This window comes from Macrotis lagotis, chromosome 6, assembly GCF_037893015.1.
Source record: "Macrotis lagotis isolate mMagLag1 chromosome 6, bilby.v1.9.chrom.fasta, whole genome shotgun sequence".
NCBI classification, from domain to species: Eukaryota; Metazoa; Chordata; class Mammalia; order Peramelemorphia; family Peramelidae; genus Macrotis; species Macrotis lagotis.
This window is the reverse complement of record NC_133663.1, coordinates 230,607,903-230,623,905: the sequence shown is the minus strand read 5'-3', so window position 1 is coordinate 230,623,905 and position 16,003 is coordinate 230,607,903.

Here is a 16,003-nt window from a genome sequence, read left to right as displayed (position 1 = left end):
CTTTATTTTTTAACAGTGGAACTTTAAAGTTTTCAAAACAATAACCTAATAAAATATAAAGTGCAATATATTTATACTTATTTAACAGATATGTACTCTTAAAGTTTAGAAAAAAATTTCTCAATTTCATGGTTAACACTGAAAAGGAATTAATTCGTCCAGTAGCTTGGGTTTTATGTTGAATCTGGAGTCAGAAAAAGCTATATTCAAATCAAGCTTTCATTACCCAAATGCTGGGAAATATAAATCAAGACAAAAAAAATTCCCTCAAGATATTCACATTTTAATGAAGAAGATAACATGTAAGACAACCTTTTTTTTAAAGATAGAAAAAAATGAAACTGAGAAAGGTTGAGTAATTTAACTAGGAACACACAGCTACTTAATGTCTGAAGTAGAATTTGAACCTGGATCTTCCTTAGCTAGTTCTAGAAACTGCAGTGTGGTAGGATTGAATGGTGGGCTGGGTAAAGAGCATATATTCTGAAATTTCCTCCCAGCATATGCACTCTTGTGTTTGTTCGGAGTTTATAATAGAAATAGGTGGTAGAAACTTTTAGAAAAGTTTTCAATTCAACTCAAAAAGTTCATAAAATTATATCAAAGACTTGAGTTTGGAAGGAAACTTGGAAATTATCATATATAGTAGTTCCTTGTTGTTTTCTCATTTTTTCAAAGTTCTTCCCCTTATCTTATTTTCCAGTGATTTTCTCTAAAATAAATTCCATTTTGCTTTTATTTTTAACATGGTTAATGTTTCTAGTCTCTTGTTCTTTGTTTCTCCAACTGTACCCACAAAGGTAATGCCCTTTAATTATCATTTCAATTGAAATTGTAATATTTTACATTGTTATAATAAAAATTATCATATATCTTCTAGCACCAAGGAACTTTATAGTTGAATAAGACAATTTAGTCCAATTCAAATCTGGAAAACATATTCCTATTACAACATACTTGCCAAGGTATCACCTAACCTGAACTTGAATACCATTAAAAAATGGAACCCAGTATCTTTGAAACTGGCCATTCACTTTTGGGACAGCTCTGATTTCTAAAGAAACTTTTCATGACAACAAGCCTAATCTTTCCCCCCCTTTAACTCCTTCCCAATATTCCTTATTTTCTCTACCAAGGACAACTAGAACAAATTTAATCTCTTCCATATAACATCTTTTTAAATACTTTAAGACAAATTCTTTTTACTGAATCTTCTCTTTTGAAAATTAAATAATTTTTATTGTTCTTCCAGCCATTCCTTAGATGGCATGGGATCAAAGCACTTTTCCATTATGTGTTTCCTTATTTTTGAATGTTCTCCAATTTATCAATATCATTCCTAAAGTGTGGTATCAAAAACTGAACATAAAACTCCAGATATATTTTTGTCAGAAAGAATGCCATGAGACTACAATCTCTTCATTCTTGAAAATTCTGTCTGCCTGTGACAGATACAAGCCCAAGATTGGTTGTTTATAACAATGTTGACACATTTAGTCCACTAACCATCCCCAAGATAATTTCAGACAAATTCCTGTTCCAACATTCACTCACATCCCCGTGAAATTTATTTCTAAGAATCCCATGTAAGACTTCAATTATTTCTATTGAATTTCATTTCATTTCATTTCATATTTTTATATTCAGTCCTCCTCTTTTACTTCCTCTTATCAAGTCAGATTTTCTTACTCCTTAACTTTATTCTCTTTCAAGCTTTGAGCACCAAAGCAATAAATCACTAAGGAGTATCCTAGCCGCTCCAAAAAGGTAATTTAGCTTTCTTTGGTACACAAATTACACAAACAGTGTCAGAAGCATGATTTAAAGTGTCATCTAAACTAATAATATTTAGTTGTATCTGAAGTTGATATTATTCATGCAAAAATGAGCTAAAGATGTTCAAAGGATGGGAATATCAGGAAATATCTTGTATTTTGTCTCCAAGAGAACCTTTTAACAAAAATTATTGAATTTTTCCTCCTGGGTCATACCAAAGTTTTCCTTTACCATGGTATAATTACCTATTTACAGTGTCTCTTATATAACTTTCCTTTTAATCCCTTTCACACACTTTGAAAGAAAAACATGGCATATCTCAGAATACTTAGGATATCTCAGTTTTCTGCAATTCAATAAATTGCTCCTAGAACATTCCATACTGACTTTATCTCTTTGTGAAAGTATAAAAAAATAGAATCTTTCATCATTGGTACCACTCAAGAGTTGAAGAAAAACCATCCAGAAGATTCTATGGCTCACAATATAGATGACCTCTCACAGTTAAATGACTTTGGAATTTTGATGCTGTGTTCCTTTTCAAAGTGTATTAGAGAAGGCATGAAAAGTTCTGCTGTGTGTGAGAGCTTTTTCCTCTCTGTGATGAGGCATATTTCTGAAGAAATTGGCTCTTGGTTTATAGCATGACCCTTTTACTGTGCTTTGGGTCCAAGTGCTTGTTTTGACAGAACAGTGTGATCATCAGGGAGCAGGAGCATTGACAATTGCTTTAGTTTTCCCAGTGAGCCAGCAGAGTGTGCACTGATACACATTAGAAGGGGGTGGGAGAAAGAGACTGAGCCTTATCAGTGATACAGCAAGAGCTCCAAAATTAATGAAGAATAATATGTGCTTCATAGAAGATTGTAGAGTTCCTACAGTATCTAAAAAATAAAGACAACATGACAATCATATTGGATTTGATGAGAAAGAAAATTATTGGATAGTTTAATTATAAGGTGATAAATGTTTTGTTTGGTTTTTTTAAATCTCTATTAAATCATTGATTGTCCAGCCAGGTACTGAGAACCAACACAGTGTCTGTGGAATACTGAAAAGGTCTCTCATTATCATGTTGGTTCCATATTTTTCTGTTTAACAGAGTCAGAATCTTTTTATGAATAGAAAGCACAAATTCCTCTCTACAGTTCGTTTTAATTGCCTTAAGTACTAAGCAGGACTTTCCATTTACATTAGTCACATCTATGTATATAGCTTTGTCAATCTGATAAGCTATCAGATCGAATCATTTAATAAATCACTTTTAAAATGATAGATGTGAGAATATAAAATCTTGGGGACCTGGGAACTATGAAATTTTATTGTGTACCTTGCTGCTAAATTAAGACAAATTATATGTATATAACTTGTCATGAAGTGAAAAGCTTTTTAATTGAAAGAGTTGTTTTCCTTAGCAGATCAAAGGCAAACATGATACTGTGAAATCATATATTCTTAAAATAAGAAAAGAGATTAAAGATTATCTAGTCTACACAAGTCTATTCCACCATGAATCTCCTCTATAATATTTCTGACAAAGAATTTTCTGCTCTCTACTTTCAAACCTCCAGCGATGAGAAACTTAGTTTTAAAATATTTCATTCCTTTTGTCTACAGTTGTAACGAAATTACTTTTACTTTGAAGATGGCTAGTTGCTGTGTAAGCAATGTGTAGGGATGAAAAAGAGAGAAGCCAACTGGAAGGTTTATCACCTTAGTGTCATCAGTACTTTCCTCAGTATAATGAAGTAATTTACCTTATACTATCTGGCAAAACAAGAGATAGCATGCTGAAGGGGGAAGCTATTTGTAGATGGAGCACCTCAGTTTTAATCTCAGCTCTGTTACTATCTATTTAAGAGTTCAAGTCACTTATCAAGTCCCTCTGTGATGGAACTGAACTTGGTGACCTTTAAGGTGCTATTTAGTTCTAAACATACTTTGTATTGTCCTCAGTCCCAATTCCTTCCAGTTGGCTATACTGGATGACAGGGAATAAATAGTTCTTATTTTGTCTTTGTATTCCTAGCACCTAAAATAGTGCCTTGAAAGTCATAGCTACTTAATAAATACTCTGTATAATTGGATTGAATTGAATTGTAAAGATGATGAAAATAAAATCTAAAAATATGCCAGTAGTCCACCCAATGATATTGCTTTCTATCTTCAAGAAATCAATATTACTTGAAATCAACATTAATTACTTATTATAGGCTAACAGCATTTATACTGGATATACACAAGGAGAAATATGTTTACAAAGCTATCAAGTTAGATTAAAATTAAATTAAATGATAAAAACAAGTAATTTTTTTACTTCAATAAAGCAACTTAATCTAGCTAATAAAAAAATCTCTATCACCTTAAGCTTTTCTATTCTATTTCTCCTGGAAAATGCATTTTCTTTTCCAACTTCAATTAATTCACTAAGCTCTTTTTCTTGCTTTCAAAATTGGTTGACATTTTGGTTATATTCTATTTGATTATATTTATTCTAACTATTGAAATATGCTATTTATTTGGAAGAGAAGCCATATTTAACTTTTTTCAGTAGGGAAATCACTCTGAATTGAAGTCTACATTTCTCCTTCCTGAACAAGGATTAGTTTGTTATAACTCATCTTTAAGACCAAGATATTTTAAAGTGCTTGATGGCACTTTCAGAAGTGATTTTTTCAGTTTCCAATTCACACTTTAATCATATCATACTGCCAAGTACTGGTTTAAAGTACAACCAAGAATTGAGTCATAAAGTAAGCAGACACTGACTATTGATGAAGCACTATCTGTGATTGTAATCTCTGTAAAGATGCTCTACCTCATTTTATAATAACACGCACAATATTCATACCAACTTTATAGCTCTATTATTTTTTCTTTTTCATATTTCTTTTTACTTTCCTTATCAAGACATATTGTCTGGCAGTTAAATGATGCAGTGCATAGAGCACTGGCCCTGGAGTCAGAAGTAACTGAGTTCAAATCTAGCCTCAGACACTTAATAATTGCCTAGCTGTATGACCTTGGATAAGTCACTTAACCCCTTTGTCTTGAATAATCCAAAAAATAGAAGATATAGTATCTAGAAGTTGTATGTTCCATGTATTTTATATCATTTGCACTTTGCTACTTGATTGATGTTCCATAATTTATTATATTTCAATAATGTAAAAAATACATTCTTCCAAAAAATGTTTTAAAACATCAATGAGCACTAGAGTTTTATGGACCTCCATTTCCTGTTGACACAGGCAAGTTAGCTTCTCTCTTTCTTTTCTTGCCAGTCCTGTAATACTTTTAGGCTTTCTACTATTTTTTTAAAAACCTGACTACTGATTTTTGCATCTTGTTCTGTTCAGGAGGCTGTGTAGTCCAATGAATAGTCATGTGCAGAGCCCGGAAGAACTGGTTTCAAATTTCCCCTTGGGTCCTTTTCTAGTTTTCTGCAAATAGGCAAATCACCTAACGTTCCTTGCCTCAGTTTCCTCAACCCTTGAATGAGATTCCTCATAGTACATTTGTGATACTCAAAAGTGATCATAGGTGTCACATTCTGTCACTTTAATTAGTGGAGGAAGATACCATGTTCTTCATCTATTTTAAAAATGGCAGGAATGGGAGGCATGATAATAATAGGTATGCCAGTGGGATCATTTGGTGGACATCACATTATAGGGCTCATGACTTCAAATCTAGACATTGTACAAGTTTGTTTTGCTTGCTTGAGGAAGAATTTGACACTGTACTAAATCATAATGTCTGTCTTTTTTGTATTTGAAATTTATGTTTTGTAATGGTCAGAGAAGGTGGTCCATAGATAGGTTGTGTCTGCATCTCTTCTCTCTTCACAATACAGCTCTGCACTTAACTGACAAGCAGGAGAGGGAAGCAACACGATTGGTAAGGAATTCTAATTTGTGCCATAGCTTACATGAGGAAGCTGGTGGCATCTGCTGCAGTTACTAAATATAATTTCTAGAGAAAAATTTATAAATATTCATTTCAGTGCATTTCTCAGAGGATTCTGTTCAGAGCCACAGCTGGGCTGTGTCCTATAGAAGCATCCATGTACTGCAAAGACTGCAAGCTTTAAAACAAGACTTTGTCTTTTATGTATAGCCATTTATGAACATACAATATGTGTCAATTCTCCATGCCTAACAGTTTTCACTCTTTCTTCATTAGTGTTAATATTGCTGCATTAGAAGTTCAATGTATTCTATAATCATACCCTATACAAAGAACAGCTATTAATTTAACTTATATGTAGTGATGAATACTTTCTTGTATGATTCTTGTAGGTTGTAGAAAATGAGACATTGAAATGAGTTTCATTTTTTTCTAAACAGAAGAGTTTTAAATTCTATTTCATTTCAACTTATTATTGATGAAAAGGGTTATCTTCATATAAGACTTGACTTGAATTCTTTACTTTTGCTACTTTGAAATTAACCTTGTGCTAAATATTTTAATAGATTTTTAGATTCATGGCAAGAGGGCATTATCAAAGATAGATAGATAGTATAACATCCTAATTTTAAGGTTAAAGAACCTGCAGGCTTGAGAGATTCATTCACTGGCCAAGAACATATAGGTAGCAATGAAATTGCCAGAATTCTAATGCAGGGCCTTTGATTTCAAATAATAGATTTTAGAGCTGGAAAGAACCCAAGTGATCAACTTATCATTTTATAGATGCTGGTGTGCAAAAAGATACAATAAACTTGTACAAGATGGCAGTTCAAAGGTAGTAAACAAAGAGGCACGAATTTGAAATTGTATCACCTGATTTGAAATTCAATTCACTTTCCTCTCTGTTTCCCACATTATCATTTGAAAAATGAAGATACAGAGCCCAAGGAACTTTAAATGACTTGTCTAAAGACACACAACTATTATCTGGCAAAGTTGAGACTTTAATGTGTCCTAATGTTTAGTCAAATGTTCTTTTCCCTACAACATGCTGCTTCGTCCTTGTTCCTTCAAAATGCTCCAGTATATAAATTTAGAGTCTTATACTTTTTTTCATAAGCCTCATTACCACCAGTCTCATACTATCATATTTATGAAAATTATTGAGACAAAGTATCACCAGGCTAAAGACAAGAAGAGATGATTTGAGCAATGATTAAGAAATAAGCCATTTTTTTGCATTGGATTGAGTTGGAAAATTCAGGTAGGCGTGCTATGGTTGAATAGGAGAGTTGGTATAAGACTCCAAAAACTAAAATTCCAGAACCTGTTACTGAGACAAGATTCTGCTGTTGCCGGAATTTTCATATTGATTTCCTACCTCAGTAGAAACTGATTCCAAGGGTCAGATTAAACCCAAACCTATATGGAAGATGAAATAAATGGCTAGAAGGCAGAATGAGAGACTTCCCATCCATCTCCACTCATCCTGATTTATATTTGGCCACTGGACCCAGATGATTCTAGAGGAGAAAGTGAGGCTGGTGATTTAGCTCAGTACCCCCTCACTCAAATCCAATTCATATTCTTGACATGGAATCACCTTCCTTGATGTCATGGTCTCCTTCGATTAATGAAGAACAAATATTATTATTGATATATTTCTTAAACAGAGATATTGTAAGTAACCATAAAAGCGTCAAGAGAAAGCATTCCATCATCTGTATCCTGAATATATTTAAAAAATTAAAAATAAGCTCAACCACTAGGAATTGAATGTCAAAGAGAACAACAGACTCCATTACAATATGATGAAATGGATTATACTATATAATATTTTCTATGAAATATAATGAGGCTTGTTGATGTTGTTCAGAGTCTATATCCCTCCTTCAAGGTTTTAATGAGTTTCACAGTAGGCTCTGAGTTTCTTGATTGCCTTTGTTATTGTCATTTCAGAGATGCTATTTTCTCTTCTCATTTTTAACAATAGGTTATTAGTATATGACATTTGGAGTTTGTAATATACTTTTCTCTGTTTCATTTTGATTCTCACAAAACTCTCAGTCCAATTTAATTAGACATTTATTAAGTGCCTACAATGAGAGAGACAAGATGTTACTACTGAACTATAGTCATAAAGATAGATAAAATGCATACTCTATTCTCAGAGCATTACAATCTAAAGGTAGAGGAGTACAGCAGGCAGATAATTATGATGCTAAGAAGAACAAGAGAAATGTGAATGAGAGGTCTAGCTAAAAGGGTGAACAGGGAGAGAGATGACTCTCATTAAAGAGTAATATTTCATGGAGGAGGGCTCCTAGGTTGAACATTGGAGAAGAGAGGATTTTCAACAGATGAAGATAAGAGCCAGTTTCAGACAGAAGGACAGTATGAGTAATGATCTAGAAACAGAAGAACACAGAATCAGAAAGGAGGCTGGAGAGGAGTCCATTTTGCTTAGAAAGCAGAACATTTGAAAGGGAATAATTTAAAGGTTCATGGTAGATTGATGCTAGACTGTTGAGATCTTTACTTGATAAAACTGAGCATTTTTCCCTACTTGTAGGCAATGGGTATCCATAGGTTTTTAAGGTATGAAAAAAATTGGTATTCAGGTTTTTAAATAGAGGAATAAAGTGTTTAGAGTGGCATACTGGGAAGATTCTGCAGCGATAAGGAGGAAAGAGGGTGGAACTAACATAAGGCCATTTCTGACATCATCTCATTTAAATAAGGGCGAATCAGGAAAAAATTTCTTGAAAGAAGTGGCACCTAGTTGAGTCTTGAAAGAATTAAGGTTTGAAGGTCAGGAAGGAGAAACTTAGAAATATGAGACAGAGGGGCAGAGCCACGATGGTGACATGAAGGGATTGAGTCTTAGGAGCTCTCTGATAAAAACTCATAAACTAAGGACTCTAACTAAACTTTCCAGAGACAGAACCCACAGAGGGACCCAGTGAGGCAGTTCGCCTACTCAAGGTAACCTGGAAAAGAGCAGAAAGGCTCTGCTCCCCGGGGTCAGAGGGGCGGCCCACCAGAGGGGTGGCCCCCCAGAGTGAAAGAACTTCAGCCTCCCAGAGGCAGCCCCAGGGTGCTGGGAGCCTCGGCTCGCAGCGGGGCAGTTGCCTGAGCTGCACCCCGGGGAGCACCGGCACAAAGTGGGGGAACAGCAGGGGACCTCTGTGAGAGCAAGCAGTGGAGCGCAGCCCTCAGGCCACACAGCCAGCAGCTTGGTCTTTCCACAGCCCAGACCCTGAAACAGAAGCAGGGGGAGCCTGTAAGCAGGAGCCCCCAGGGCATGAGCCCATTGAGCTGAGGGAGGGGAGTGAAGAGAGAGAGACTGCCCAACTCTGTCCTCTGCCCCTGGAACAGGACTCTGGGGCTCTGACCACATTCAGATCCTGATTGCAGTCTAGGCCCCCCCATAGAACAGCAGCACCCCCCAACTCAGCCCCATGGCACAGGGGGGCGCTTATGGTCATTCACAGACCAGGAGGGAGGACAGAGTGTCACACACTGAGACCCTTGTGGAGGTGTCCCAAAAGTTCAGGAAGCACCCTAAAACCCAGGCCCAGGCTGGGAAAATGAGCAAGCAGAGAAATAAGAGGAAGACTATTGAGAAATATTTTGCAAATGAGCCCAAGAAGGATCAAAATAATCAGTCTGAAGATGAGGAAGCACAAGCTCCTGCATCTAAAGACTCCAAGAAAAACAGAAATTGGGCTCAGGCTATGACAGAGCTCAAAAAAGACTTTGAAAATCAAATGAGGGAGTTAGAAGAAAAACTGGGAAAAGAAAGGAGAGAGATGCAGGAAAAACATGAAAATGAAGTCAGCAGCTTAGTCAAAGAAATCCAAAAATGCTGAAGAAAATAGCATGCTAAAAACCAGCTTAGGTCAAATGTATAAAACAGTTCAAACAGTTATTGAGGAGAAGAATGCTTTAAAAAGCAAAATTGGCCAGATGGAAAAAGAGATAAGAAAACTCTCTGAGGAGAACAAATCCTTCAGACAAAGAATAGAATTCAGGGAGATTGATGAATTTACCAGAAATCAGGAATCAATACTTCAAAACAAAAAAAAATGAAAAATTAGAAGAAAACGTGAAATATCTCATTGAAAAAACAATTGATATGGAAAACAGACTTAGGAAAGATAATTTAAAAATTATTGGAATACCTGAAAGTCATGATCAGGAAAAGAGCCTCGACATCATTTTCAAAGAATTACTACAGGAAAATTGCCCTGATATCCTAGAAGCAGAGGGCAAAATAGAAATGGAGAGAATCCACCAATCCCCCCCGAGAAAGAGATCCCAAAAACCCAACCCCTAGGAATATTATAGCCAAGTTCCAGAACTCCCAAGTCAAAGAGAAAATATTACAAGCAGCCAGAAGGACACAATTCAAATATTGTGGAGCTGCAGTCAGGATCACACAGGACTTAGCAGCAACTACATTGGAAGCTTGTAGGGCTTGGAATACAATATCCCGAAAGGCAAAAGAGCTTAGAATGCAGCCAAAAATGAACTACCCAGCAAGGCTGAATGTCCTCTTCCAGGGAAAAAGATGGACTTTCAATGAACCAGGGGAATTTCAAAGGTTCCTTTTGGAATGGCCAGAGCTGAACAGAAGGTTTGATCTTCAGATACAGGACTCAGGTGAAGCATGGAGATTGGAGGAGGGGGGGGGAATAGGAGGGACTTAATGAGGATGAACTGCATGCATATAAAAATGGCATTGATAATAAGCATATGAACCTTCTCAGTTAATAGAACAGGTAGAGGGAGCTTTTATAGTTGAAGTACAGGAGAAAGCTGAATTCGAAGATAAAATATGGTGTAAAAATGGAGTCAATAGAAAAAAAGGGAAATGTAATGGGAGAAAGAAAAAGGAGAGGGGGAATAGTCCAAGATATTTCACATAATAAGATTTTTTTTATTACAATGAGCTATTGCAATGATATAGAAGCAGGGAGGCAAGGGGGAATGAGGGAACCTTTGTTCTCATCAGAGGTGGCTAGGAGAGGAAACAGCAAATATACTCAATGGGGTATAGACATCTGGAGTATGAAGGAGGGGGGAGCAGGGGGAAGGGGTGGAGATGTGAATAAAGGAGGAGAGAATGGACCATGGGGGGAGAGTGGTCAGATATAACGCATTTTCTTTTTTACTTCTTGCAAGGGGCTGGGATTGGAAGGCCTGCCTAGGACCATAGGGCCAGGTGGATTCTGGGCCTAAGGGGTGGTATGGGGGCTCAGGGCTTCTCGGCCCCAGGACCAGGGATATGTCTGCTGTGCCACTCAGTGACCCTACAGCAGAGTCAGAATGAAAGGAGAGAGAAAATATAGTACATGGTAGTGGAGAAATAAGAAAGGAGGGAGTTGCGATCAGCAATGGCAACATTGGAAAAATATGGAAGTAACTTTTGTGATGGACTTATCATAAAGAATGTAATCCACCCATGACAGAGTTGTTAGTGTTGGAACAAAGACTGAAGCACATTTTTTGTTATTATTATTTGGGAGAGGGTGCAGGGCAAGTGGGGCTGGGTGGCCTGCCTGGGGCCACATAGCAGGGTGATCTTTGGGTGTCTGGGGCCGGATTTGGACCCAGGTGCTCCTGGCTGAAGGGCCAATGCTCTGTCTGCCTCCCAGCCACCCCTACTATTATTACTATTTTATTTTATTTTGGGTCTTTTTTTTTCTTTTTTTGGTTTTTGCAGGGCAATGGGGATCGGGTGGCTTGCATGTCACACGGCTGGGTGATTGTTGGGTTTACAAGGCTGGATATGGGCTCTGGTGCTCGTGACTCCAGGGCTGGTGCTTCGTCCATTGCGCCACCTGGCCATACCTACAATTATTACTATTATTTTTTTTTTAATTTTAATTTTTTTTTCTCTCCCCTTTACTTTTTTCGCCCAAGCAAGTCTATCTATATTCATGGGGGGAGGGGTATTTTGTTTACTTGTAAACAAGAATATTTTATTAATGTAAAAAAACATTTGTACAAAATGAGAATAAAAAATAAATTAAAAAAAGAAAAAAAAGAAATATGAGAGAGAAGGTATTCCTATATCAATGAAAGCAGACCTAGAAAAATATCATAGGAGTAGCTAGGTGGAATAGTGGATAGTGCACCAGTCCTGGATTCTGGAGGACTTGAATTCAAATCTGACCTCAAACATTTAATAATCACCTGTGTGGCCTTGGCCAAGTCACTTAACCCCATTGCCTTAAATAAAAATAATAAAAATATCATAGCAAGACCATTGCATGGTCCTTTTTAGGATTTTGGCAGAATAGAACATGGTCAATAAAAGGAGAGAAGGTATGGAAAAAATCTAGTTTATTTTTCATTGCAAAAGACACAATTACAAACTTTGAAGAAAGCTGTGGCAACTCATAACTAAAGCTTGTTATTTTATGTTTGGTCTTATGTTTCAGTGTTATTGATATAAAACATCTGAATACAAGAATAATAAATTATTAGATAAATCTTCCTAAAACAGAGAGAAAGAATATATGAAAAAATATTGAAAAATTAGTATTTTCTCAAAGGAAAAAGAAAGGGAGGAGGAAGGAAAGGAGGAAAAAAGGAAAGAGGAATGAAAGATGGAAGGAAGGAGAGAAAGGAGGAAGAGTTAACTGTTTGCTAGTTGTCAGTTATTGTGCAAGAACTTCACAAATAAACTCTCATTTGATCCTCACAACAATCCTGAAAGGAAGGTGCTGTTATTATCCTCATTTAAAAATTGAGGCAACTGACAATGAGAGAAGTTATGTTCAGAATCAGATAGTATGAGAGCATATTTGAGCTTATGTTCTTCTCGAATCCATACCTCGTACTCTGTCAGCTGTGCAGTTATTAATTTTTTAAATGATTATGCTGCATTTTTCTCCAATCAAAAAATGAGACAACTTACAGTATCTCTGTAGCCACACTTATTTTAAAGTAGTGATAGAAAATCAATATCACAAGAATCCTGGAGATACAATGCATTCCTGGAATCCCCACACTGAAAATAGCCAGATAAGTTTACTGCTCCTTTTTCAGCCTCACTAGAAACTGTTAAAAAACTTTTGAGGCTTCTGTAGCATTCTTGCTTTTTTTATTGCAAAGCTTTGATTTAAAACCTGGCCCTGAGCCATGAGACTTTAGGATGCATTAATCACAATGTCTGGTTTGGAAGGAAGAAAATATTTTATAGTTTATAATCGTCATTGAAAATGATATGCACAGTTTAACATTTTATAATGTTACTGAAATCATTAAAATTTATATTCATTGACGAATGTTTAGTTAAACGTTAATGAATTTTATATTGCAGTTTTAAGATCTGAATATGAAAGCTATTTGATTTTTAAAGTATGAAATGATTGCATAAATTTGATTTCAAATAAATGACAGACCTAAGTAATAACACTGTCACTAATGAGCAGCACTTTGTTTTCTTATTGGCTTTATTCATAAGACCACAGTGAAATATGTCCTGGATATTTAAGTTAATGACTCTATGTAATATGTCTCTTTTGATTAGATTCTTTGCAATATTCTCAGAGTTATTTAAAATGAGAAGATGGCTGCTTTCCATGTTCATTTAGTTGACCAAATAATGATCTAGATTTTGTTCAAGACATAAACTACAACTGAGATATAATTTAATCCCTTTATTCTTTTTTGCCTTTTAGGTCACAAGCTATTACTATAAGGTGGTAATTTAATAAATTATATAGTTCCTAGGATCATACATTTGGAACTGAAAAGTTCCTTTGAGGTCAACTAAAAAACTACTCAATTTAAAGAGACAAATGACTCTAAATCCAGTACTTCTTTTCATGTACTATACATTTGTGTCATGCTTTAAAATCTAATGGATGTTCAAAAGCTTTATCCATTTCATATTCTAGTTTCTTTCTTCAACTGCTTCAGGACAATATTTGTAGTATATTTTTAAGTAAGTCCTTAAAGACAAAATTGAAGCCTCTTAAGATTGGTGGAAAGATTGCTGAACTGAATAATAGGGGATACTTTGAGCCACTCAATTTTCATTTCTCCAGTTTTTTTCATAGATATCTGTGTCTCTCTATTCTCACTACCTCCAATTACCTACAGACACTCATAATCACCTGACAATTCTGTCTAAGCAGCTTCTGAATAAATCTTCCAGGCTCTGTTCTGTTTCCCATTAAAGTGGTGATTTTCAATTTTTTTGGAGTTCCTGAGACACTTTCAGGAAATTCATAAAATTATTTTCTTGATAATAGTAACATTTTAATTTCTGATGAGTTAAATATAATGGGACGTAATCCATATAATCAAAAGATCTTTGATAAGTTTTCAATAATACTAAGGGTTTAAAGGAGAAATGAGAACAAATAATTTGAGAACCACTACAAATTGTCCCTTACTGTAAACAAAATGAAACTGGTCATGCAAATATATCTAACCTTCTCTTTAAGAAAAAGTTTTCACAAAGAGTTCTCAGTCCAGAATTCAATTTGATTTGAAGTAGGAATGGTTAATATCATCATAGTTGCAAAAGATGATTGAAGTAGATGCTTTAGTTTTTGAGAAGCTAATTTCAGCAACTGAAGAGGTATTTAGCAGTAATTCTCAAACATTTAGTAATAAATGCTCTCTAAACATAGGGTTACATAGTTTTGCCATGATGCCACCAAAATGAAAACATCAATGCCAGTACAAAATTTATTTTGCCTTAGTGGATCTTATTTGAAGATATAATATAGGCTTACCTAAGTCCCAAGGAGATCAAAGTTACTAAAATTCTACTGACACTGTTGTTTTTTTATAGGATATGATGTCTTCATATCCCTACACCAATGATGATGCCTCTCCCAAGCCCTGAGAAGTCACAGCACACTGTCTTTACCTGCATCCCTTCCTTTCAGATTCTATTCCATTCATTAAAACCCAACTTACAAAACTTCTCTTTTGAGAAGTTCTTGCTTCTTCATCCATTGGTTTCCAAACCATTTTTGATTGTTCAATTCCTATAAAAGAGAAACCAAGGTTCTAAGTCATCTATCTAAAAATGTTCATTTCTAGGGGATATAGCAGGAGAAAAGAAAAATGCCAAGGACAAAGCACATAAGGAGATCCAGGAGAGATTAGAGATATAAAATTCCAGAGAGGCAAATATGCCATGGGCGAGATATGCCCATAATGTCAGATACAATAAAGATGTTAAATTGAATGAGAAAAGATCATTGCATTACTTGGTAACTTTGGAAAGAACATTGATCTTGAGCTTAAAAGTCAGATTGCAAAGGGTTGAAAAGTAAGTGAGCAAAGAGACAGTAGAGGCATTGGATCTAAATAGGTTATTTTTTTACTCTTTTTTTAACTAGTTTGGTAGAGAAAGGTTAGAAGAGATATAAAATTAGAGTGATTATTAGTGAATGAATTTTTAATTTTTGGTATTTCCATCTCCCTCTCCTCTCCTCTCCTCTCCTCTTGTCTCCTCTATCTCTCCTCTGTCTTTCCTCTCTCTCTCTCTCTCTCTCTCTCTCTCTCTCTCTCTCTCTCTCTCTCTCTCTCTCTCTCTCTCTCTCTCTCTCTCTCTATGTCTTTCCTGCCTTCCTTCTTCCTCTTCTCCCCAGACGTAGATGGAGGGATTAGAATTTTTAAGGAGAATGAAAAATAGAATTGGAACACTTGCAATAAATGATATGATCCACACTATGACTCTCTCTATATATGACTGTGATGAAGTGATGGAGTAGGTTAGGAGATTTAAAGAGACTGCAGATCTGTAAGATTACTAAATTTGAAGAAGCATCAATTTAGGTAGTGAAGTCTCTTAGTATAAGGGCAAGTATTAGGGTAGAGATATAGACAGAGAGTCACTTGATAATCTTACTGAAAATAGAGAAAGTATGATTGTATAAATTAGCCACCATGACTTGAAAAATGTGGAAAATGTATCCCTTTAGAGATAGAATTTTAGAGAGTGCATCTCTCTAAAGTTGTATAGAGTTGAGAGTGGCTCATTGTATGGTAGAGTTGAAATCAATAGGGATGGAAGAACTGGAGGTGGGATTTGGGGGATACTTTGGGGCATAGTAGGTGGATGATGATAGTGTAATAAAGATAGCAAGAAACGGGTGGTGTCAGTTTGTTAGTCATAGGAGTTGGAGTGGGTTGCAGATGAATAATAATCCTTACAATTTCCTAGGGATGTTGTGCATAGACAAGGTCCAATTGGCAAGACAGAGGATCTACTAGTTAGTGTGGGGAGATGAATGTGGGGGACATAATGTGGATCTGGGTTGCTTCCTATCTTCTACCC